Source organism: Ceratotherium simum, chromosome 13, assembly GCF_057802395.1.
Source record: "Ceratotherium simum simum isolate JZ-2026a chromosome 13, ASM5780239v1, whole genome shotgun sequence".
NCBI lineage: Eukaryota > Metazoa > Chordata > Mammalia > Perissodactyla > Rhinocerotidae > Ceratotherium > Ceratotherium simum.
Window position 1 is genome coordinate 17,978,487 of NC_141912.1, and position 23,649 is coordinate 18,002,135.

A 23,649-nucleotide genomic window follows, 5' to 3' on the forward strand; every position below is an offset into this window, starting at 1 on the left:
ACAATTCCCACTGTGATATCTCTTCAGAGACACCTGTTCACATCCTACCAAACAGATTTCTATTCCAATAATTAAAATGTAAAACATCAGTAAAAAAATCACCTACCAATTTGGGGATGCCTTAGCTCTCTGAGTGAATTTGATCCTTTACAACAGTATCACAGATGACTCTAGTGATGGAGCAATACACTACACTTTTATATACTAAAATTAGCAATAATTGTCAGGATTTTATTATTGTTATTTTAAGCTAAAAATTTCAATCTGAAGTTATAATTTCACTATTGTTTAAATTTTCTCCCATAAACACTTTTCAACAATCAACTAGCCTTATGAACACTTTGACTCTTAATGAAATGGTTAGTGGAAGGACAGTTGGATGTCAGATGTTGGAAGCCAGTTTCCCACAGCATTTAAAGTTCTTGGAATTCCATTGATGATATTCTCACACTATGCATACTCAAAAATTCACTGACAACACACATCTGCGTTTACCCTTTTAATCATGACAATGTCCACAATACTTTTCATATTCCTAAAGGATTGAGTAATACCTTGAGAATCTTCGAAGGCAAACATGACTTACGTTGGACCTGAAATCATCCTACCATCCATAAGAGGAAGAGTCTAAAATTGGAAATAACTTATATACCGGAAGCAGAAAATTGTCAGAACTGCATATTTCTGGCTCAAAGACAAATTAATATAATGAAAGGATCTGCCAAGTAATGAAAGAAAAGACATAGCCCTGGATATATGGGCCTTTGGTATCCCTTTTCTCACTCTTCATCTGCATTCCAAATCAATTCTGTTTGAATTAAGGAATTTTTTCAATGTATAGAATATACTGTTGTGCATATTTCCACTTTTTTGACAACAACAGATACACATGGAAGCAATCACAGGATGGGGGAGGATCATCAATCAGTCTTTTCATGTTGTATAGAGAGGAAAAATGGCTTGTTTCTTGATTATCCTCCTTAAAAGGGTGTTAGGAAAGGAATATAGGTACCACAGATTTAATTTCCTACAACTCTGGGGTATAATCAGAATCAAAGGACCAGAAAGCACTTGAAACCAGACGTGCTCAATACACTTGCCATCACTCTTCTTCCCACTCTCTTGGCCAACATCGCTAATGGATCACGTTATCCTTTCCCATTGGGCCCAGTTATGGGTGAAGAATTGTTCTCAAGATAAGGCTGTAGGTATCTACTACCAATTGACTATTGGTCTAAGTTGTAATTCAATGTGAAAATCTATTTGTTATTCCTGACATAGAAGATCCCTGGATGAGAATCAAAGGGAAAGAAAAGTTACAGACAGTCACAACCTTGGGAATCTCTCTTTAGATTCATGTAGTCAAATCTACAATAGAAGCGATCATTTACATTATTGCTGAGGTTATTTTTTTTCTTGAGACTTTGTCTCAAGAAGTTTTGATGTCTTTCTGGCAGGGACATCTGTGATGACCACACGAAGGGTAAAGAGCATGATAGAGAAAGAAGTTTAACCTTCATTATCTATAGAACACCCTTTTCCCTGTGTTAAAGTCTCACCAGTTATCAAGCTGTGGGTTATACAGGCTGTCAAATGCAGTAATCTCAACAAAACAGACTGAACTGCTAACCATTATGGTGGGGCCCAAGATGGGGTTTCCAGGGGCGACAGTTCAGGGCTTATTTCTCTCTTCCGGGTCTTTGAACAACAAAATCTCTACTGGCCCATAGCTTTTTGGTCAACTAGTTGCTCACTGTAAATTAATTCTGAATCATAGACAAAAACAACACATGACCAAACCACACAACCAGCAGCTTTTGTACTAACCTCAAATCTATTTTATCTTTCTTACTGTTTTTTGCCCTGATATCCTAAGTTATTTTTAATTTGTAAAAATCATAGTATGTTGTTTTTAGATATCTTCAATCCTTTTTAGAACAAGGCAACACATAAACACATAAAAATGAATTAATATATAAATACATCAAAATTACCACCACTAGTCTTTTTACATTTCACAGTCCACAAATCTACCACAGAAGGTTAACATTGTCTGAAAATTGTTTAATTGTTTTAGTATTGTGTCTATTAGCCAAGGGGGTCTTTTTCCCAATTTATCCAAAAGAAATATGTTACAGGCATGCTAATATATCTAAGAATAACACCGCTGGTATTTTCAGTCTTATGCTTACATTTATTCATTTGTGTAACGTCCTTTATTTACATGTTTAAGATATTGTAGGGCCTATTTTTCCAGATGTAGAAGCTAAACCTATTAAAGGTATTCCATGATTTAACCAATGTCTAAGAAAACACCGGAGGTGCAAGAAGCTATAAGAAGTTGGCTCATGCCTCTAGGGGTTAATATTCCCTTAAGAGAAGACATTATTCCCTCTCTTTATTTATATCTGTGAAATCTTGCTTTTGACTTGACTGGAATGAGGAAAATAATGTCTCTCAGGTAACTGATAGACTGTGAAATTAAGTTCAAGAAATCAGACCACTTGAAGGAGCAATCTTTATCCTTGAAACCACCCTGCCATCACAACCTCAAAGAAATCTGGTTTTGAACTCATCCATCAGTTTTCTTTCCTCTATTTATTTTTGCAGTTGGTGGAAGAAACGGGTGGTTTTGAGACTGGCAGGAGTAAGTTTGAGAGAAAACAAAGCTTTCTTGCAGGACTTTTTACTGGCAATAGTATCATTTTTCCTTTGAGTCCTCAATGCATTTCTTAGTTTTGCAAATATTTTCCTTTTGAAGCCTTCTTACCAAAGCAGTCAGCTGGATTCATGACAATTGCAACTTGTTGCAGACAAGAGCTGTTTCTTTATTTTACACCTGCCAAATATATTGCAGTTTACCTGGGCATTTGTAACCATTGGTGGTTCCAACTTTAATGTTGAAATGAACTAGGTTCCATGTTAAGGAAGCAGCCTATTGTCTTGTTGACAGAGGTGGCTTATCATCTTACACAATAAAATTAAACCTGCTATTTACTGTGCACACTATTTAAGTGTCAGGTGCTTGGTGTATGTTATTTCTGAGTCAAACAAAAATAATAATGTTATTATTATTATTATTGTCCTTACTAAATAGCTGCAAAAACAATGTCAGAGTGATTAAAAAGAATTAAATAGGTGACTGAAAACCATATGGAAAATTGGAATTTAATGACTTTTTTTTTGTGAGGAAGATCAGCCCTGAGCTAATATCCATGCCAATCCTCCTCTTTTTGCTGAGGAAGACCAGCCCTGAGCTAACATCTATTACCAGTCCTCCTCCTTTTTTTTCTCCCCAAAGCCCCAGTAGATAGGTGTATGTCATAGTTGCACATCCTTCTAGTTGCTGTATGTGGGACACCGCCTCAGCATGGTGCGTCGGTGCGTGCCCGGGATCTGAACCCGGGCCGCCAGTAGTGGAGCATGCGCACTTAACCGCTAAGGCACGGGGCCGGCCCCACAAAATTAGAATTTAAACCCAGGAAAATATGAACTCAAAACCGGTGTTCTATACCATTCCCCTCTCACCATAAATGTTCTCTGAATACAGTCACTCAGCCTTCAACTTTTCAAATACAAAGTTTACACCAATCACATTTTGCAGATCTCTTGATGAGAATTACCTTATAGTGTTTACATTCCTTCCTCTTTCAAGAGAAGGAAAATGCCAAAATTTGTGGAATTGTACACAGGGTTATTCTTGGTCTTATTGTTTTTGCAGTGAGTTGCATTTGGGATCTTTAGTCATTTGAAGGTTCAAATTCAGTGCTGTAATTCAGGAACCAATGAAAATAAATCAGCAAATCTTATAGCAGCACTTGCATGCATTATTTTTCAAAACACAAATAAAAATCAGTGCCTAATGGAATTTTTAGAGATATTTCAGAGAATTTTGCCTTCCTAAAGTTCTTTAATTTGAATAACTTTTTGCCATGTCTACCTCCATTTTCTTTTATACTCCATTTTCTTCTTGCTCCTTTATTTTTTTGCACTTGTAAGATATGATTTGATCCAATACGAATGATATGGAGTGTATATAAGAATGTGCTTGTCAACTAGAGCAACATTTGCCCCATGTAGTTTTCTTTTTACTTTTTATAGACTATCCTGGACCTTGAATACTCCCACAGGGCAATAAACAGATATATATGCTGTTTTAGAAATATTTTATTTCTGCTATTTTTTCTTACCCTTTTCCTGCCATATACAGCAAAGAAATAAGTCTAATTTTCTGGATTCTGAGAATTGTCACATTTCAGTTCATGTTGTAGTTGTTCATACATTTAATTAAAAGCTATTTTTGAGTGCCTTGTGTGTGTGTCAAGTACCACAATAGGCACTGGGGCTATGGCAGTGAAATAAAGCCATTTGGGTCCTCTGAAAATCACAGGGCAAGGAAGAAGACAGAGAGAATCTGAAACGGTCAATGTGGTGAGAGTTACAAAAGGGGAAAGCTGGGGTGTGTTTTGAACCAATGACAGATGACTTAATTTAGTCTGCAGTTTTGGAAGATCAGCAACATCTTCCCTGAGCAAGTGACATTTGTGCTGAGAAATACAGGAATTGGCCAGATGTGAAATGACTGGGGAAGGATAGTCAGGCTTTCCAGGCATCATGAGCCACTTTTGTGAGGGACATGAGGTGAAATAAGAGGCCAGCTTCCTTCCTTGCCTAGAGTTCATTACCAGTATTCAGGACATATTTTAGAAGTCCTTTTTGCCAATGTCTAAAATCAAATTTTTAGGAAAAACTTTGCTGCTGTATTTCCTACTTCCCATACTTTGGTTATTTTTCAACTCTTGACTAAGATAAGAATAAGATGGGGATGAAAACCCAGAAGAGGTTTCTGCATTTTAGTAAGGAGGTATTTCAAGGGAATAGGAATCATTTATTATTCCTTACTATAATACTCAGCATAACTCTATGAGATCAATATTATTTCTGTTTTTACAATAGAAGCAACTGAGGCTCAGGGAGGCGAAGGTACTCATTCTGTAGGAATTAGAGCCAGAATGTGAAACCATGTATCTTTGACTCAAAAGCCCATGTTAATGCCTCTACAAAGTAGCAAAGGCACAAAAGTGGCTTCTCAAGAGCACATTTGGGAACAGTGATAGTCCATATTAACTGAAGGTAAGGAAAGCACACAGAAGATGAGGCTGGAAGGTGGAACATGATAAGAGAGGAGTACAAGCTGATGTAATGGAAATTGTTGGCTGTCTACTCAAAGCCCAGTTCCATTCCAAATAGGTATCTTCCCATCATCACCACCCCCACACGGGGGAATCTGACCATCTCCAGCAAAAGGGGTTTTATGTTTCTAAGAATAATTTCAATTCCCTTGTCAGTAATTGGTTCAGGAACATGGACCAAAGCCAATTAGCACTCCTCATTCCCCAGCCCATTGGGATGTTTTTAGGAATGGCATATGACCTGCCTCAATGGGCATATGACTCAAGTGGGCCAATGGGATGGCAGGAGGGAGTTTAAGAGGTCATCTGAGGGGCTGGCCCTGTGGCGTAGTGGTTATGTCCGGCACGCTCCGCTTCAGCAGCCTGGGTTTGTGGGTTTGGATCTCAGGCACGGACTACACCACTCATCAAGCCATGTTGTGGGAGCGACCCACATACAAAATAGAGGAAGATTGGCACAGATGTTAGCTCAGGGGCTAATCTCCCTCAAGCAAAAAAAGAGGAAGATTGGCAACAGATGTCAGCTCAGAGCAAATCTACCTCAAAAAAAAAAAAAAGAGGTCACCTGAGAAAAAGATTTATTGATTTAAAAAACAACTACTAGAAGATATGTGAGGTCCAAAACTGCCATAGCCATTTTGCTACCAGCCTGGAAGAGAATCTCACTAAGGTGAAAAGTCATAACTTTTAGAGGGGAACATAAAGTCAAAGTCACCAGGTGGTTAAGATCTCCATTCCTGGAATAACCTGGTGCTTTCTAATCCTGGCTCTGCCATATACTAGCCAGGTGACCACAGACCAGTTACTTAACTTCTCTAAGCCACTGTTGATTGATCTGTTAAATGGAGATATTGATAGTACCACCTTATAGAGTTTTGGGGAAGAATAAATGAATATATATAGCTTAGCATCTGACACTCAATAAATGGTAGTTTTATTACTATAACTTCAGCCATAGTGAAACCTTTATGTTTCTATGAAGGAGGAAAACTTAGTGGCTATATTTGAATCTAAGGATTTTAACAAACATTATCAACATTTAATATAAGTTATATTTCAGTGTAGATCTTCTATATTTGCTTCTTATTTACTAAGAACCAGAGTCACTAAATTTCTATTTCTCCAGATTTTAGGCAAGCAAGAGAATCAGCTGTGAAACTGATTGTGGTATATCAAATTACTGAATTGCATCAACTGGAATTGATATACAGCTCAAGTTTTATACTTCATAGCACCTCTGAACCAAGAGGAAAAGAGGGCTGTCCATGAAATTAGATTAAATAATAACTTAGGCCTTAGCCCCTTGCTGATTCCATAAATCACCGAGGTCTTAAGCAATGAGATTAACTAAGGCTGATCTATGGAACAGTGTACTTCTCTTGACTGTCAACTGGATCCAAGAACAAGGTACTCAACTCCATATGCAGAAATTGAAAGAGCAGGAGGAACACATTTCATGGACTTCTACCAATAAAGGAAGCTTGCATATTTATGCTATGATTTGGCAGTTGAGATTTTTGGTCACAGAAAGACATATAGAGGAGAAAGGACAACCAGCAAATGCGTCCTACTTTTGAATCTGGTGTGAATTTACTGGTGGTTCATCATCTGGGCCCTGAAGAATGCTGTTACAACAATGAACCTCTATATTTTTCAAGTTTTTAATGGGGATAACATGAGATAATAAGAGGAGCAATAATCCCTTACGTTTAAAAAATTGTTTTTAATTTTCCTAGCATATCTTTTCATTTACTTTTTATGTCCCTAGTAGCAGCAGAAGTATGAATTGAGGAAGCAATCATGATTTTTATTATTAGTTGTTATAACTGTTAATAATTATAAAGCCTGAGGTTAAACCTGTTTGCCATTTAGGCTGGGATGTATAGGAGAGGTCAACGCCCATTGTAGCCATAGGCTCACTCAAGTCATTGACAGATAAGAAGAGAGGGTGGCAGACGAGGGGAGTACAAAATGTAGAAGAGAGAAGTCAGAAATAGAGAAAACAAGGAAGGAAGAGTCAAGGTCAAGTGGCCAGCAAGAAGCACAATTAACTATTCTCAGGTGTGAGTCAGGGCTATAATAGCCTGTGAAAACCCTCCATTTCTACCCAAAGTGAGGGCTGCCCATTCCATGGTAATCTGGGCTACCTCCATTGATAAATTCAATATACTTTGCAGAGAATGATTTTTTTTTATCCTGCCAAATGTAATTCTAAATATGTGATTATACATATCCCCCCCACCCCCACCAGCCCCCGGGGCCTAGTATTTAAGGGATTTCCTGATTCACTGCTATAGAATCAAGCTGTGTAAACCTTTGGCTTACTCTCGGCCTATTCTTGTTTACCTAGCAATGAAATAGCGCAACCAAGAAGGTTAGCAAAACTTGCATCCAGTAGTCTTGCATGAAGGAGCCGTAGTCTATGTGGCATGACCACCCACCCCGGCTTAATCTCTCTTGCCTGACAACTCCTCATATTGTCTTTAAAGCAATGATATTCAAAGTGGGATCCTGTACCATGTAAATTAGATTCAACTAGCTTGCTTATTAAATATGCAGATTCCTGGATTCTGACATGCTGGGCATGGCACTTACTTGCCTGCACTTTTGACAAGCATTTCAATTAATACATGAAATAAAACTTTCCCTAAGTCCTCTTTCTTCCACCCAATGACCCTTCCCAAACTTGCTCTTAGGTGGCTGTCAATCAATCTTTTACAGAGGTGTTAAAAATAATCACGATGTTCACAGATACAATTTAATGGAGTAACTGTCCCCAAGGGTATTTGCATTTTTGAAGTGCTTCTCCAAGAAGGTATAATATTTTTCTTGTTGAGAAGGAAATTGTAATATTAAAAAGCTAGCTTGTCAATGTGTGATATGCAAATACTCAAATAATAAGATAATAATTATAACCAAGAATTATACAACACTGATTTACTATGTGTCAGGTCCATTATAACCATTATCGCTAATTCTTACTACAAAACCTACGAGGAAAAATTTCCCCTTTGCACTGAAGAAAAAACTGAGGGTTGAAGTGATGAAATGTCTTTTTTCCAAAACCATACATTTAGCAGATGCCTGAATCAGAATTTTAATTTTATGTTGTTTTGGCCATACAGCTCAGTCTCTTTCCATGAGACCAAACTCCTTTCTGAAAAACCAGCCTTTCACAAAGTACCCATTAGACACCATCCTTAGAGAATTTCTATGACATCCATTTGGCTAAAGTTACTGAGAACCCTAATTATTTTTATGAACTATTAAACCTTTTTACATGTTTCTAGACATTTCTTTAATACAGTTTAGCACTGCTAGGTTGAAAATGTGTCATTTTCATTACTGCCCTGAGACTCTCTCTGCACCCAGCTCTTTTATTTCTGCTACTTTGGTTTCATTCCTATCACCTTTCAAAGAGCTGCCTGTCTGAAATTTATTTTTTTACATTATTTGCATTCTTATGAATTAACTCCAAAAAAAGTTTATAGATTTTTCAGAGATGTGTAGGAAGTGTGGGGATTTATTTACGTAATTCTTACTTACTGACTGGAGAATGCATTCCCAGGGCTTATCAGCTTGTTCTGTCAGTTTGACACTTAGTTGAAAGTATGTGCCACTTTGATTCTCAAGGAACACAATCTCTTTCCCATGTTCATCTCCCAGATATTTTTGGAGAAGACTTTCTACATGCTGAATCTAAATACATTTGTCCAACTACTTCAGTTTTGGTTTGTTTTATTTTGTTTTTCTCCAGCAAGGACACAAAACTAGAAGTCAAACTTCCAAGATGTGTTTTGGAACCTTAGATAGCAATTTGTTTAAACTGAACATGACTTTTACCCAAAGACATGACTGGAAGGATTTAGAATCCTTTTGACCGGCAAGTGTTCTTTAAGTAGCTACGTGGAGAGAGGCCATCACTTTGCACTGAGTAAGGTAAATCAATGGAGAATATAAATCACAGTCTCCCTTGGTACATTCATTACATTTGCTGACCCCAGGCCTACTTGCCCTCGGAGGCATTCGTCTTCACTCCCCTGTCCTCTGTATCATCAGGGGAAAAGAGGGTGTTGAGCATTTTCCAATCTGTCTGTCAGCCACCCTTTGGTTGTGTTTGGCCAATAGTTTACATAGGCAGGACCTTGTGGGGGGTGAGGAGAGAAAAAAAGCCAAGCATTTCTCTCCCATCTTCTTTGCCTCGAGTAGGTTCTTGAGCATTGGCTTCAAACACTCCACATCTCCAGCTCCTACTGGCATATCTGCTATGCTTCCAGCTTCCACCAAGTGATCTTGGTCACAAGGCTCAGGGAACGCCATCTCTTCCCTTTGTCTGTTCATTCTAGGAGTGGGAGTGGCTTCTTGCTTTTGGAATCTCTTGGTTTACCTTACTGTCTTGTTTTGTTTTTCTGGTTAAACCCTGACCTATACACCTCTATGCACATAACATTCATCATGGCATTAATAACATGTTTAGGGTTATTTCAGTGCCTTGTATTGACAACCTAGAAGAGTATGGGTAAATTACAGCAAACTAACTATTGCCATGATGTTGAGCTATAATTAATTATTGAGTATTTGCTATTATGTATTTTTGACTGAGTAGAAGAAAATATATTTTGCTGAAAGGATTTTTTAATTGCTACACTAACCACACAGTAACCCTTTCTATTTCTACTTAAAGGAAATATTTTGGAAGAAATTAACAAACCAATTTTTTGAGGTTTTTGTTTATTTTTTGATAGAGTTTAAAGTTATTAAATTATTAGTAAAAAAATTTGATTCCACATACATTCCAAAGTATAATTTCCTATGAAAATCTCTTAAATATGTAAGTCAACACAAATGTAGACACCTATCAAATGGTTTCATAGTATCATCAACTTTGTAAGATTTGACATAAAAACCTCTTCATCTACATTCAAAAAATTAATTAATAATATATTTTGTGTATTTATACAAAGTACAAAAGAGCGTCAAAATTACTTTTCCCACATGGCTATTCAAATATAAGAAAGCTAACCAGAGACTTTCATAGATTGGCTGGAGATTCCCCAGGGTACTACTGGTGGGGAAACCATTCCTAGCTCTAGTCCCAAATTGTTACACAGACAATACTGGCTTTCCTCAAACTTTTTTCTTTTATTCCTGTTTGTACAATTAAACTACATTTATAGCTTCCTTTGCAGGTAGATGAGGTCATGTGTCCGAGTTCTGGCCAATGGAATGTGGGAGAAAGTGATTGTGCCTCGTTCAGTCCTGATTCTTAGAAACTTCCTGATATATTCTCCACTTGTGCTTGATTTTCTTTCACTTTGCCAAAAGCAAATAATATAATTGATGAATCTGAGATTCTTATAGATAGCAAGCTACAAGCTGGATCTGGGTTCCTGAATGACTGCATGGAACAGAGAGCCCCACATTTCCCAAAGGCTGATGTGTATTGAACTGTGATGTGCGGAAAAATTTTGCTTTTACTGTTAAGTCACTGAAATTTCAAGGTTGGAGTATCAAGCGTTTGCCTTGACTAGTATACAGATAAATTAAGCACTGACAGAATAAAATTTCATAGATACACTATTAATCTGAGACCTGAATTTGTCCTTTTGGATTCTTTTTACTACTTCATCCATCTTTTCCTCTCATTTTCCTTCTTCTGATTTCTCTATGTTCATTTTAATATGGAAAAATAGGCTCTGTTGAAATATAAATTAAGCAGGGCATACTGCCAAAGGCTTGTCTTATGGTATGCCTTGAGAATTTAATTTGTATTTTATTTTTCGTAGCTATAGTAGGAAACCTTTTTGTTAGGCTTTTGAGGGGTGAAGCATCAGAAGCAAATAGCAGGGATTTGCCCCACCTTCTCTGGAAGCTGGACAAAAGACTTGCTCTGTGTTTATAGCAATTGAGCCTTTCTAAATGGGCCATCAATCTCTTCTAGAATGGATTGCCTGCTCTTTTGCAGAAGGTAAGTCATGAAGGAACTCTTTTCATAAGGACCTTAAAAAAATCAAGTCTTGGTAGGACCTGAGGACAGAATAGGAAAAAGAAATAGGTTCAGGATATTTGATTATATTCTAAGGCCCGGAACATTCTGGAGACAATACGCAAATGAAGTATGTGAGAGGGACTCCATGTAAGTGCTTAGGACTAATGGATGAACTAGAGGACCTATCTCATGCTTATCCCCATGCTTCCATCATAATTGATCAACCACTATGTGAGGACACACCTCTGATGTCCCAAGACCACTACATACCTGATGGAACAGTGGAGGAGCAAAAGACCCAGTACTTTGTGTGATGGGGTGATCTATGCCAGTTATTCTTGAAGCTAGATCAGAAGACAGTGGATGTTCCATTGCTTGACAGTTTTGTGAAACTATATCCTAGGCATGGATGTGTCATATTTATTGATTTCCACTCTTCAATATTTTTAGCCTATATGTAATTGCATATCTTATCCCAAATAAAATAGGGAACTGAGGGCTCTAATAATGCAGTTCCCACTTGCATTAAATATTCCATACAATAAGAATAAGTTTACCTTCTCTTGCATGTGGCTCCTTCTGCTAGGTCATGCTGGATTCAGAATGGCATCCTGGTAGAGTAGAAAGAACATCATCTTTGAAGTAAAAAATATATCTGTTTTTCTGCTAGGAAATATACTTACCTTTTTTCGACTTTCCTCTTTGGGCTACCAACATCATGGAAATGTGACAAGGAAAAAATGAGATAATATATATGAATGCACCTAGCATGTTGCCTGGCACATGGCAGGCACTCAGCAAATCTATAGATACTATGCAATGATGTCTTTTAAAAGTAAATGGACCTTGGTGTTTCTGTATCCAGGGAGACCCAGAGAGAACACCTATCATTCCTAATACAGGTGGAGCCATGCTGTTTTCCTCGTGTCTGCTCAAGCATTTAACTTCCTTCTCTTCATAGCTCCGGTGAGGTCGGGGCTCCAATAGTAGGGGAGGGTTGAAGAATATAGGAATAAAGGCCGTCATGTTCCCTGGTATGATTAGTGCCTCACACTTCACACCTTGTCCTGCAACTAGCCCCAGAATGACAAGGATTTAGTTTTCCAAACTCTGATCCAAGAACAGACATTGTCTCCCTGAATTTTTACAATAATCCCAAGGAAAAGGCATTATGATCTTCATTTGATAGGTGGAAACTCTGCGAATCAGAGCACAAAGTAACTTGACTAACATTATACAACAAGTCAGGCTTTGTCTGGAATCTACAGTCAGGACTTCTTTTATCATAGGGCTTATATATTTGATGTAATTTTTTCCTTTTCCAAAATACATTTCCTCTGCAGCAGCAAAGGCAAGCAGAAAGAGATCAATTTTCTTTTTTACCTTTTTGGTCTTAATATCATTGACAAAAAAAAAGAACACTATCTTTGTGTCTCTGGACTATTTTCAACACCCTTACACACTGTAAAACAGTGCCCATTTTCCTTATCCTGATCCAGTAAGTCATTCTCAGAGCTGTTCACTACCACTGGGGATCACAGCTCCCCTGCCTCTACAGAGAATAACTTCTCATTGCACAGTTACCTTCATCCAAAACACTATAGTAATTTTCACTTAGTATAGGAATTATGACCAAGAAACAATCATCTGAATAATAGTCTAGCTGAAGACAAGCCTTTTATCTATTTTTCAAAACTTTGGAGTTATTATTCAAAGTCCAATGCAGTTTCTGAACACAAGTCTGTGCCATGTAAGGCACTGGGTGAAAACACACAAAGAAGTAGAAATCGAAATTTTGTTCATGGGGACAACATGTACACAATAATGCAAGACAGTGTATAAGTAGTTGTCAGAGGAGAAAAATGAACAATAAGGGAGAGATCGATTTGTGATGTGGTGATGGGGAAGTTTTCCTGAAGGAAGCGAACTTTGAAAGTGATTAGGATTTCAAAATAGAAAAGGGTTAAGAAAGAATGATTTAGACTTGGAAGAAGAGTATATACAAAAGGACAGAGGAAAAATATGTGCAAGGAATGACATTGAAATTAAGAAAAAAAAGCCTCATCAGAGTGAGAATCAAGTTGGGCAGAAAGGAGAAATAAGTTAAGTTAGGTGAGAAGCTTGTACAATGTGGAGTGTTAAAGAACACGGTTAGGACAACTGGACTTCAGCCAGGTGGCTGTGGGAAAACTCTGGGAGTTTGAAGTAAGAGACCATAATGAAAGGGATGTTTAAGAAAGACTAAAAAGTCAAGGGTGGGGAGTGGATATTCAAAGCAGAAAAATTTGTTAGGGATTATTCCAGTTTTCCCAGAAGAGGTGTTGAATATCTGGAAAAGCAAAAGGAACAGGAGGTTAGAAATAAAAAACAGTATAGGTGGATCTAAGACATTAGGAAGAAACATCACTTGGAGTTAATAGTTGAAGGCTTATGGTCATGGCTCTCAAACTCGAGCGTGCATCAGAATCTTCTGCAGGGCTTGTCAAAGCACAGATTTCTGGGTCCCAATCCAGAGTTCTTGCTCTTTATGATAGAGGGTTACAGGAGCCAAGAGGTCCTCAAGATTCCATATAAGGTAGGATTATGGTATCTACTACTTAATGTCAGGCACCGTATTATGTAGATTTCATTTCCCATGATTACAGTAGATGTGTAGTAAAGTCAGGGGATGTTGTATTAATGCTTATCAAATCTCACACGTTATTGGAACATACAATACTATAAGCACATTTAACACCAATTTCTGTACCCACACTCCTTTTCTGAGGTCATAACAGCGATTTAACAATCACATTGCCCAGGAGTGATATACCATGTATTTTCCAAAAATAACCAAAATGAGAACTCCTGGGGTACATAACTCAGCTCTCTCCTTCCAACATGTGCAAGGTTTCCTTCATCTCCTATTATGCTCTTTGGACCCATAGTCATGCAAATGACACAAACGAACTGATGCATTCTGTGAACCAGATGGTCACATGTGGGAACAGAGATGGGATGGAGACAATAGAAGTAATAGCCTATAAAGTAGATTAGTGCTACTGAAATTCTACTTTTTTCTGTTAATACCAAGTGAAAGGTTAATTATTTCCATCCGTGTTCACTTAACGGAGAGAATTAATCTCGAAGGCACAGTAAGAAATTTTCAGCAAAATTCCATGACTGCTTATTCCAAAATAGGAGAGGAGACTGATTGAATGTGTGCTGGAGAGCATGATGGAAACAATGAAGAGGCTCACGTAAAACTCTGTTTGCTTGAGATATGTGGCTGGGTTTGTAAGTAGTTGGGAAGAGAGTAAAGAAAGAATATATTCCATCTTCTTTCTCAGTATTAAACACTGATGAAACAAGAGATAGTCTTTTGGTTCCCTGATGCTGTTCTTCTCTGAAATCCAAGATATTTGAAATTAAGATATAAACTCCTTTCCTCTCTACACCATATGAATCATGTTTAACATGGGTTACATTTAAAGATGTCATGTATACTCATATTTTTTAGACATAGGAATATTTACAATCTTTCTAAATTTTGTGTAATACTGTTGTTACTTTTCTAAGCAGTCCTTCCCCACAACATATTATACATCTATAACATCTTAATTTATAATACCACATTTAATCCTATGTCAATATCTTCATATGAAAAGAAATGTGTTCTCATTGTGGTGGGCACTACTGCCTTGCAGCTTATAGATTTACTTGCTGAAGAACCATTTAGTTCATAAATGGCAGTTAAAATTCAGGATGATGATATTTCATTCACCCTTTTGTTAATATAAAAATCAAGGTTGATCTGTTGCCTGGCTGGCTCTATATTTTTTACAGAAGCATCTAGGACACAGGTCTTTTGTAAATAGTTACATAAAATAGAAAGAATACCATACTCCATTGTATATTAGTGCTTTAAAAAACAATGAGACACAGCAAATAAAGGAAGCCATATAATACTTCTGTAGTAAAATAAACATTTGGCTCCATTATTACAAATCAAAAGAAAGTGTGTTTTCAGTAAAATTCACTGAATGATAAAACTATAAAAATAAAAAAAAAAGAGTAAGAACAAAATGCTTAGCCTTTATTCCATTACATAAAAATATTTATATTATATATTTTTTCTTATTATGAAAGTAAAGCATGCTTATTTGTAGACAGTTTGGAAAAGACCAAGAGTATAAAGGATAAAATAAAAATCGCCCATTATTCTACAGATAATCAGTATTAACATTTTGCTATATTTTCTCCTCATCACTCTTTTACACATTAAACATAGGTAGCTATATATGTATACTAAAGATATCCTATATTTGAAATAGTCCAGGCGAGGAGGAGTCAAGATGGCGGCGTAGGCAGACTCTGAACTCACCTCCTCCCGTGGACACAGCCAATTTAGAACTACTCGTGGAAAAATTACCCCTGAGACAGAACTGAAATACTGGATAAGAGGAACTCCTGCAACAACGGACAATCCTAACTGGGGTAGAAGAGGCAGAGACTCCCTTCTGGAGAGGAAAAACGCCGCCTTCACAAGCCGCCAGCTTCACGACCGCCGGGAGCAGTGCACAGGTACGCAGCATCCCTGGAGGCGCGGGGCCCTGAGCCGGGGAGCGCCCCCGCTGTGGGCATTTTGTGGACCCAGCACAATTGAGACCAGCGGCATAATATCTGACTTTGCCTGCTACTAAAGCATTGGGTAGCACCCCCAGAAAACCCGGTTCACAAAGAAACTAAAACTGGCTCTTAAAGGGCCACGGCACAAACTCACCCGTCCAGAAAGCATCCTAAAATCACCAGAAAGAAAGGTGCACAGTGCTTCGGTGACAAGAGACTCACCTAATAGGCCCTGAGTGCATCTCGGTGAGGGGTGAGACCTCTCCAGGGACTGGGACATTGGCGGCGGCCATTGTTGTGGCCTGGTGTGGGCGTGCTGACACAGACGCCATTGGAGTTCTCCTGAGACCTGCTAGCCCAGGGTCTGCTCCACCCGCTAGAGCACCGGTTTAATCCAGCTCAGCCAGGGCAGGCAGCCCACCCTGGAGACTGGCCCCACCCAACAACAAGCCCTCAGGCAACGTGTGGGCCTGCATAGATTAGTGACTGGATCCTCTGCAGCCTGGCAACTGAGCTGACTTGAGCGGGGCAGGGTGTGCACAAGGAGCGGGTGGAGAGTCTGGGGTGGTGGCGGAGTGTGTGGGGCTCCTGCCGTGGAGAGACTGGGTCCGCTTGGGGAGGTCGGGGCGCTCACACGGGGCAGGACTGTGTTGACTGTGTGTGTGGACCTGTGGGCAACAGGGCTTGTCAGCTGCAGAAGACTTGTGCTTCTCAAAGACCCACATAGGAGGTTTGCTCCACCTTCCAAAACCTGAAACAATTGGGTGCTCCTGTGCCTGAGGCCAGCCCCACCCAGCTGCAATCCTCAGAGAGCTGACAAGAGACCTAATAGGCTAGAGGTTTACAGCAATTCTAAGGCCCTGAGCCTAACAACCTGCCACACTGGGGGCCTACTCACTTAAAAGAAATACTGCAACACAAATGTGGTATTAGAACTTGCAGCCAACTGTGCTGGGGATCCCCACACCTGATAAAGAGACTGAAGGGCCCACAACAACTACAAGCAGCTGAGCATTACAACAGCTGGCCAGGAGCATAACTCAGCCTCCCTGGTCGCCTATAGGGAGAGCTAACAGGCCACAATAGAAGGACACACGTAGCCCACATAGGGGCCACCCCTGGAACATTGAGAACTGAGGGAAGCACACTGGAAGCCTCCTAAGGCATCACTTACATAAGGTCACCTATTCAAGAGCAGGAGACGAAGCTGACCTACCTAATACATAGACACAAGCACAGGGAAAGAGGCAAAATGAGGAGCCAAGGGAATACATTCCCAGTAAGGAACAGGACAAAACCCCAGAAAAGGAACTAAGTGAAACAGAAATGAGCAACCTACCCGACAGAGAGTTCAAACTAAGAGTGTTAAGGATGCTCACTGATCTGGGGGAGAAGAATAGATGAACTCAGTGAGAATGTCAACAAAGAAATGGAAGATATAAAAAAGAACCAATCAGAAATGAAGAATACAATACTGGAAATGAAAAACTCATTAGAGGGACTCAAAAGCAGAGTAGAGGATACAGAAGAATGGATTCAGAGCTGGAAGAAAGACTAGAAGAAATTACCCAAGGTGAACAGGTAAAAGAGAAAAGAATTAAAAAGAGTGAGGACAGTCTAAGGGACCTCTGGGACAACATCAAGCGCACTAACATCCGTGTTATAGGTGTCCCGGAAGGAGAAGAGCGAGACAAGGGGGCAGAGAATCTATTTCAAGAAATAATAGATGAAAACTTCCCTAACCTAAGGAAGGAAACAGACATCCAGGTACAGGAAGCACAGAGAGCCCCAAACAAGATAAACCCAAAGAGGCCCACACCAAGACACATCATAATCAAAATGTCCAGAATTAAAGATAAAGAGAGAATCCTAAAAGCCGCAAGAGAATGTCAAGTTACATACAAAGGAAACCCCATAAGGCTATCAGCTGACTTCTCAGCAGAAACCTTACAGGCTAGAAGAGAATGGCACGATATATTTAAAGTGCTAAAAGGAAAAACTTATAGCCAAGAATACTCTACCCAGCCAGGTTATCGCACAAAAAGGAAGGAGAGATCAAAATTTTCCCAGATAAGAAAAAATTAAAGGAGTTTGTCACCAAGAAACCAGTGTTACAAGAAATGTTAAAGGGACTGATTTAAGGGGAAAAGAGAAGACCACAAATAGGAAAAATTATCTATTTCCAATGATTAGAACGTAATGGATACAAATGCACAAAAAAGAGGTTGGATATGATATCAAAAACATAAAAGGAGGGAGGAGGGTAGTTAAAGAGTACAGCTTTCAGCCAGAGGCCAAACTAAAGTGACCATCAATTCTGTATAGAAGAAGTAAGGAACAGAGAAGGACTACTAAAACACTGAGGAAAAAAAAAAAGTTAAAAATGGCAGTAAATACATACTTATCAATAGCTACTTTAAACGTCAATGGACTAAATGCTCCAATTAAAAGGCATAGGGTGGCTGACTGGATAAAAACAAGACCCATATATATGCTGCATACAAGAGACACACTTCAGACCTAAAGACACTCACAAACTGAAAGTGAAGGGATGGAAAAAGATACTCCACGAAATGGCAATGAAAAGAAAGCTGGAGTAGCAGTACTCATATCAGACAAAATAGACTTTAAAACAAAAACTGTAAACGAGACAAAGAAGGGCATTACATAATGATCAAGGGAACAATCCAACAAGAGGATATAACACTTGTAAATATCTACGCACTCCAATGTAGGTGCACCTAAATATATAAAGCAATTATTAACAGACATAAAAACAGAAATAGACAGTAACACAATAATAGTAGGGACTTTAACACTCCACTTACACCAACGGATAGATCATCCAAACAGAAGATCAATAAGGAAACATTGGCCTTAAACGACACACTAGAACAGATGGACCTAGTAGATATATACAGAGCATTCCATCCAAAAACCGAAGAATACACGTTCTTTCAAATGCACATGGAACGTTTCTCCAGGATTGATCACATATTAGGCCACAAAACAAGTCTCCATAAATTTAAGAAGATTGAAATAATACCAAGCATCTTTTCTGACCACAACGGTATGAAACTAGAAATCAACTATAGGAAGAAAATCAGAAAAGCCACAAATACATGGAGATTAAACAAAATGCTACTGAACAACGACTGGGTTAATAAAGAAATCAAAGAAGAAATCAAAAAATACCTGGAGACAAATGAAAATGAAAATACGACATGCCAGAATTTATGGGATACAGCAAAAGCGGTTCTAAGAGGGAAGTTTATAGCAATACAGGCCTATCTCAACAAACAAGAAAAATCTCAAATAAACAATCTAACAATGCACCTAAAGGAACTGGAAAAAGATGAAATAGTCCAGGCTTCTTTTAAAAAATGTAACATGCTTCTTTTTAAAAAAATAAAAATATTATTGTTTTTCACATAATGTTCAAAGTTCTTTTTAAGTACTCTTATTAGTCGTGGAATAATATTACATGGTCATATCATGACTATGTATTTAATTATCCCCCTATTGAAAGTCATGTATATTAACATCAAATTTTGATACTACGAATAATGACATGATAAACTTACTTCTTCTTATTGGATTCCTACTGAGTTTTTGCACTCTGATGAGAGGGCAGAAATTTAGCAAGCAACTAATCAGAGCCACACCTATTAGGACTTCTTACTTGATTTTTTAGAGGATGGAAGAGTCAAGAATTCATTTATTCAAATATGTTTTTAATAACTACTCTTTTTTAGGCATGGTTCTACTAGGGACACATCAGTAGACAAAATTTATAAAGTCCCTGGCTTCATGGAGCTTGGGTCCCAGAGTTGTCATTTATTAAGATAGAGAAAAGAAAAATAGAAACAGTGTTTTGGGGGAGCTCAAAAGGAGGGGAGGGGAGTAGAGTTGTGTAAAATTCTGCTTTGAACATGTTGGGTTTGAGGTGCCAGTGAGATATCCAATTAAAGATTTACTGAAAGAGCTAGGAATATGTCTGCGCTAGATACATTGATTTGGGACTGATCAGCATACAGTTGGGCGTTAACATCATGGGGGTAAATATAATCGGTCAGGGAAAAATGCTGACCGAAAATTACTGAGTATGCAGGACTTACACCTAAGGAACACCAACATTTTAAACAGAGGTATCTGCAAAGGATATGGAGAGAGAAAAGAAGGAAAAGAAACTCCTAAAATTGTGAAGCCGTGGAGCCAAGGGGAGTGTATTGCCAGAAAAAGGCAACAGACAATGGTAATACTTCTGAGAAATCAACTGAAATAAATACATACTGAGAAGTGCACATTGTGTGTAGAAACATGAAGTTCATTATTAACGCAGATTAGAAATACAACCTCACTACAAAGCTACACACTTCTTTGATCTCTTATCTCCATTGTCCCTGCTTCATGTTAGCTATTCCCTTCTGTGGCAACATCTTGTAATTCGTTATGACTTGTTACTGTGCCACTCCTGAAATCATAAAGTCAAACATTACACTCTGTGGCCATAAACATCATTTCTCCCAACTCAAGCACTCAAATGTTTCCAGTGCACAAAACTATTTGATATTGATCCCCTCAGTAGATTGACTCCTTTTCTTTCTATCCATTAGTCCTTTCCATTCCACAATCCAAACACTGTCCCAAGAACCTTGAACAACTTTGATCCAGAAAAACAGGAATACTTTGGGGGCATTGCTCATGTGACAATGCACCTCCACTGTGAACAAATGGAGATGCTAGACTCAACGTAAAAACATCTTTTTATATAAAAATCTTCTTATAAGATTTCTTTTTTTAACAGGTGAGAGATGAGTTCCAGCAATCTCCTTAATTGCAAAACACATCAGGAGGCACATCTATGGTTCCACAGAAGAAGGTGTAATTGACTTTCCATTAAAAACTCTCAGCCTTCTTGTGATTGCCATTTTAAAAAGCCCACCTACTTCCCTGAAATTGCCACTTATCCAATGAGTCTATGGCATTTAGAAATCTCCCAGAGAGAGGAAAGATCTAAACCTATTGAAGCCAGAGTGGTTGGGCTAAATGGCTGTTGTCTTAGTTTAAGTTAAAATCTTGAGATAAGGATTCAAGTGCAAGTGGTTTATTTGGGTGTGATACCAAGAAATAACAATAGAGGTAAAGGGGGTGAGACAGAGAAAGAAAAGCAACCAAGAAAGAGTGTATTATTACACCAGTTAACCTATTGAGTAACTGGAGCTTAATCCTACCGGATTAAGGAGTATTAAGGGAATTCAGGGACTCACTGTAGGACATGTAACTCCAAGTATCCCCACTTCCCTCTTGTCCCCTGGAAGGAGCTGAAGTATTTACACCCACTAAAAATAATCCTCAGTTAGCAATGCCCCCAGGTTGGGGGAAGGGTGGGGGAGACAGAGAAAAACTCAAGATAGGTGTCATGCATTACAATGAGAAGGCACCCTCTGCTCCAGCCTATTCTGATGTCTGCCTATCCAAAGATGCTTTGATAGCTGCAAACATTTTATCTCCAAGGTATAGGATTCTATAAAAATGTATGGGCTTCTATTTTGGGAAAGAGTTTTGTTTAAAAATTGTTATTTGGAATTGAAGAGCTCTAGATTAGTGATATTCAAATTGTTTCTATTTACGTTATTCAGGAGACCTCTTTTCTGCTGAATTTCATTCAAACAAACCAGTATGAGACCGTTAGTTTTGTCTAATGGTATAACCCAGTTGAAAGAGATGGTTGCACACATGCAAATGGCTGAATAAGACTTAACATGAAAGAAAGTTTGATCTTGTTCTCCTAATTTTATTCTCCTTACCTGTTACCTTAATCAACATAGGCTAGCTTTATTCCAGCATAAAAGTTAACCCCTCAATCCCAATGACTTGACACACTGAAGGGTTATATTTTAATCACACCATGTGCATTATGGTACCACAAGAGTTTCTGCTCCATGTAGTCATTCGAGGATCCAGGCTGACAAGGGGTTGATAATCTTATAGCCGCACGCTGTGCAAGAGGCAGCCTCTTTTGTCACAGAAGCAAGAGGAGGTAGTATGAAGAATCATATGTGAGTTTTCTTTGTCTCAACTCATAGGTGACGAATCATTTCTGCCCACATTGGCCAGAACCATTCACATTACAATGCCTAACTGAAAGAGGCTGAGGAATGTAAGGGAGCAAAGAGTATACGTGATGATCATTGTTGTTTTTGCCACACGTTCCAAACAGAAGACACCTTAAAAATGATCCACAGCAGGGGTTTTCCAGCTTTGCACTCCAGGAAGCCTACTGTCCCCAGCATCCATTAGGAACTCTTGAAAGTGGAACAGTCATTCTGCTCCCCCTCCCATGTTAACCAGAAAAGTCTTTCTTCAATATTTTCTCCATATTGATGTTTCTCATAAGATTTTGTTTGAAGAAAGGATTCTGTAGCTTTAAAAAAAAAAATGTGGAATATGGCAAATGTGGTCCAGCTTTTTCATTTAAATGATAAGAAAAATCAAGTCTCAATGATACAGAGCTTTTAAGGTCATGCAGCTGGTTAGCAGAAGACTTTGTACCAGAAGCTTGCTAAGACACCATCCACTTTAACATTATGCCCCAATAGACTGCTCAGTGTTGGGAAAAACTTTTCTCTAAGATGTTTGTCAGGAGTATCTGGAAAAACTTAAGCAAGAAGTGATTTGGGAAAAGAAAAATGAAAGGACAAATAAAAAAAGAAAAAAAAAACCAGGAGAGAGAGGCAGATAGAAAAAAAAACTTTGGCAAAGTGAAAAAGGGTAAAGTGAGAGAGCCAGAGAGAGAGGTGCAGGAGGTGTGAAGAGGCTGTGAGCCCAAACAAGAGAGCCACTCAGTCTAGACTCCAGATGTGAGTACATGGCTTCAGTGAGTTCAGTGCTGGACTCTGCAAATCCTTTTGCCAGATGTCATGGCTGAGCTACAAATCCTTGGATGGGTGAGAGAATTGGCTTTTGTTCTGTTCAGTCTTTTGCTTCTTAGCGTGTGACTGGTCACTCCGCTGGCTCCTCTAAGGTTACAATACCAGAGAGTGGAAAGGCCTTCTTTTAATCCTGCAGTCAGCATTTTGACTGACCCTGAAGAAGTGAAGTAGAGCACTGAAGCCCTCTTGAGTGTCCAGAGGCAGGTTGGTAGAACTTGAACTAGTAGGTGTGGCCTCTTTTCCAAATGGAGATCAACCTGACCCCAAGAAAGGCAAAGCTATGGAGAGACATAGTAAATAAAATAAACACAGGCTACTGCTTGCTAGCAACAGGATCTCGGGTAAATTGCCTTATTTTTCTGGGATTCCGTTTCCTCTGAGGGATTTAATTAAATGGTCTCTAAGCTCCATTTGAACACTGACATTCCATAATTCTGTGAAATGGCACCACAAAGGAAGGATAAACAAGAAAGCCATGTCCCTTCCAAGCTTATATGATAGAATATTAAAAAGCAAAACACTCTGCTTTGTTAAATAAACAAGGTAAATGCTTTTTTTTGCTCCCTGCAAGTGAGCAACTTGAAGAATCTGGCAATGAGTTCAACACATGAGAACTAAGAGGGAACAGCTCTAAGGACAAGGAATAGTTCTAGAAAAAGGAATATATTAAAGTGCCAGCCCTAGGCAACAATTCAGAAGTCAACAGAATTTAGGTTTCTTATTCTCCCATCACTCTTCATTCTTCAAACCAATGCTTAGTATCTGCTACATGCTATGGCCTAAGGATTTGATGGCAAGAGAAATAGCTCTGTCTTCAACCTCATAAGGCTTAAAACATAATGGTGGATGTAGGCATTAAACAAACCTATAATGCAGTCTACTAAGGACAATTACAGGGGCAGACATTTGGGGGATGGGGATGGGA

General features: G+C 38.6%; 1 long non-coding RNA gene across 3 annotated transcripts in view; it reads right to left on the bottom strand.

Moving 5' to 3' along the window:
• The window catches only part of LOC147915382 (uncharacterized), a 76,337-nt gene extending 60,247 nt beyond the window's left edge, over positions 1–16,090 (bottom strand). For 2 of the 3 annotated variants that reach the window (XR_015553974.1, XR_015553975.1), the window contains exons 1-2: positions 16,012–16,090; positions 11,739–11,792 (exon numbers count right to left, since the gene is read on the bottom strand). This is a non-coding gene — a long non-coding RNA (uncharacterized LOC147915382). Of the gene's footprint in view, positions 1–7,455; positions 11,220–11,738; positions 11,793–16,011 lie in introns of those variants that run through there. The other variant, XR_015553976.1, reaches the window with a different exon arrangement.
• Between the last annotated feature and the right edge of the window lie 7,559 nt (positions 16,091–23,649).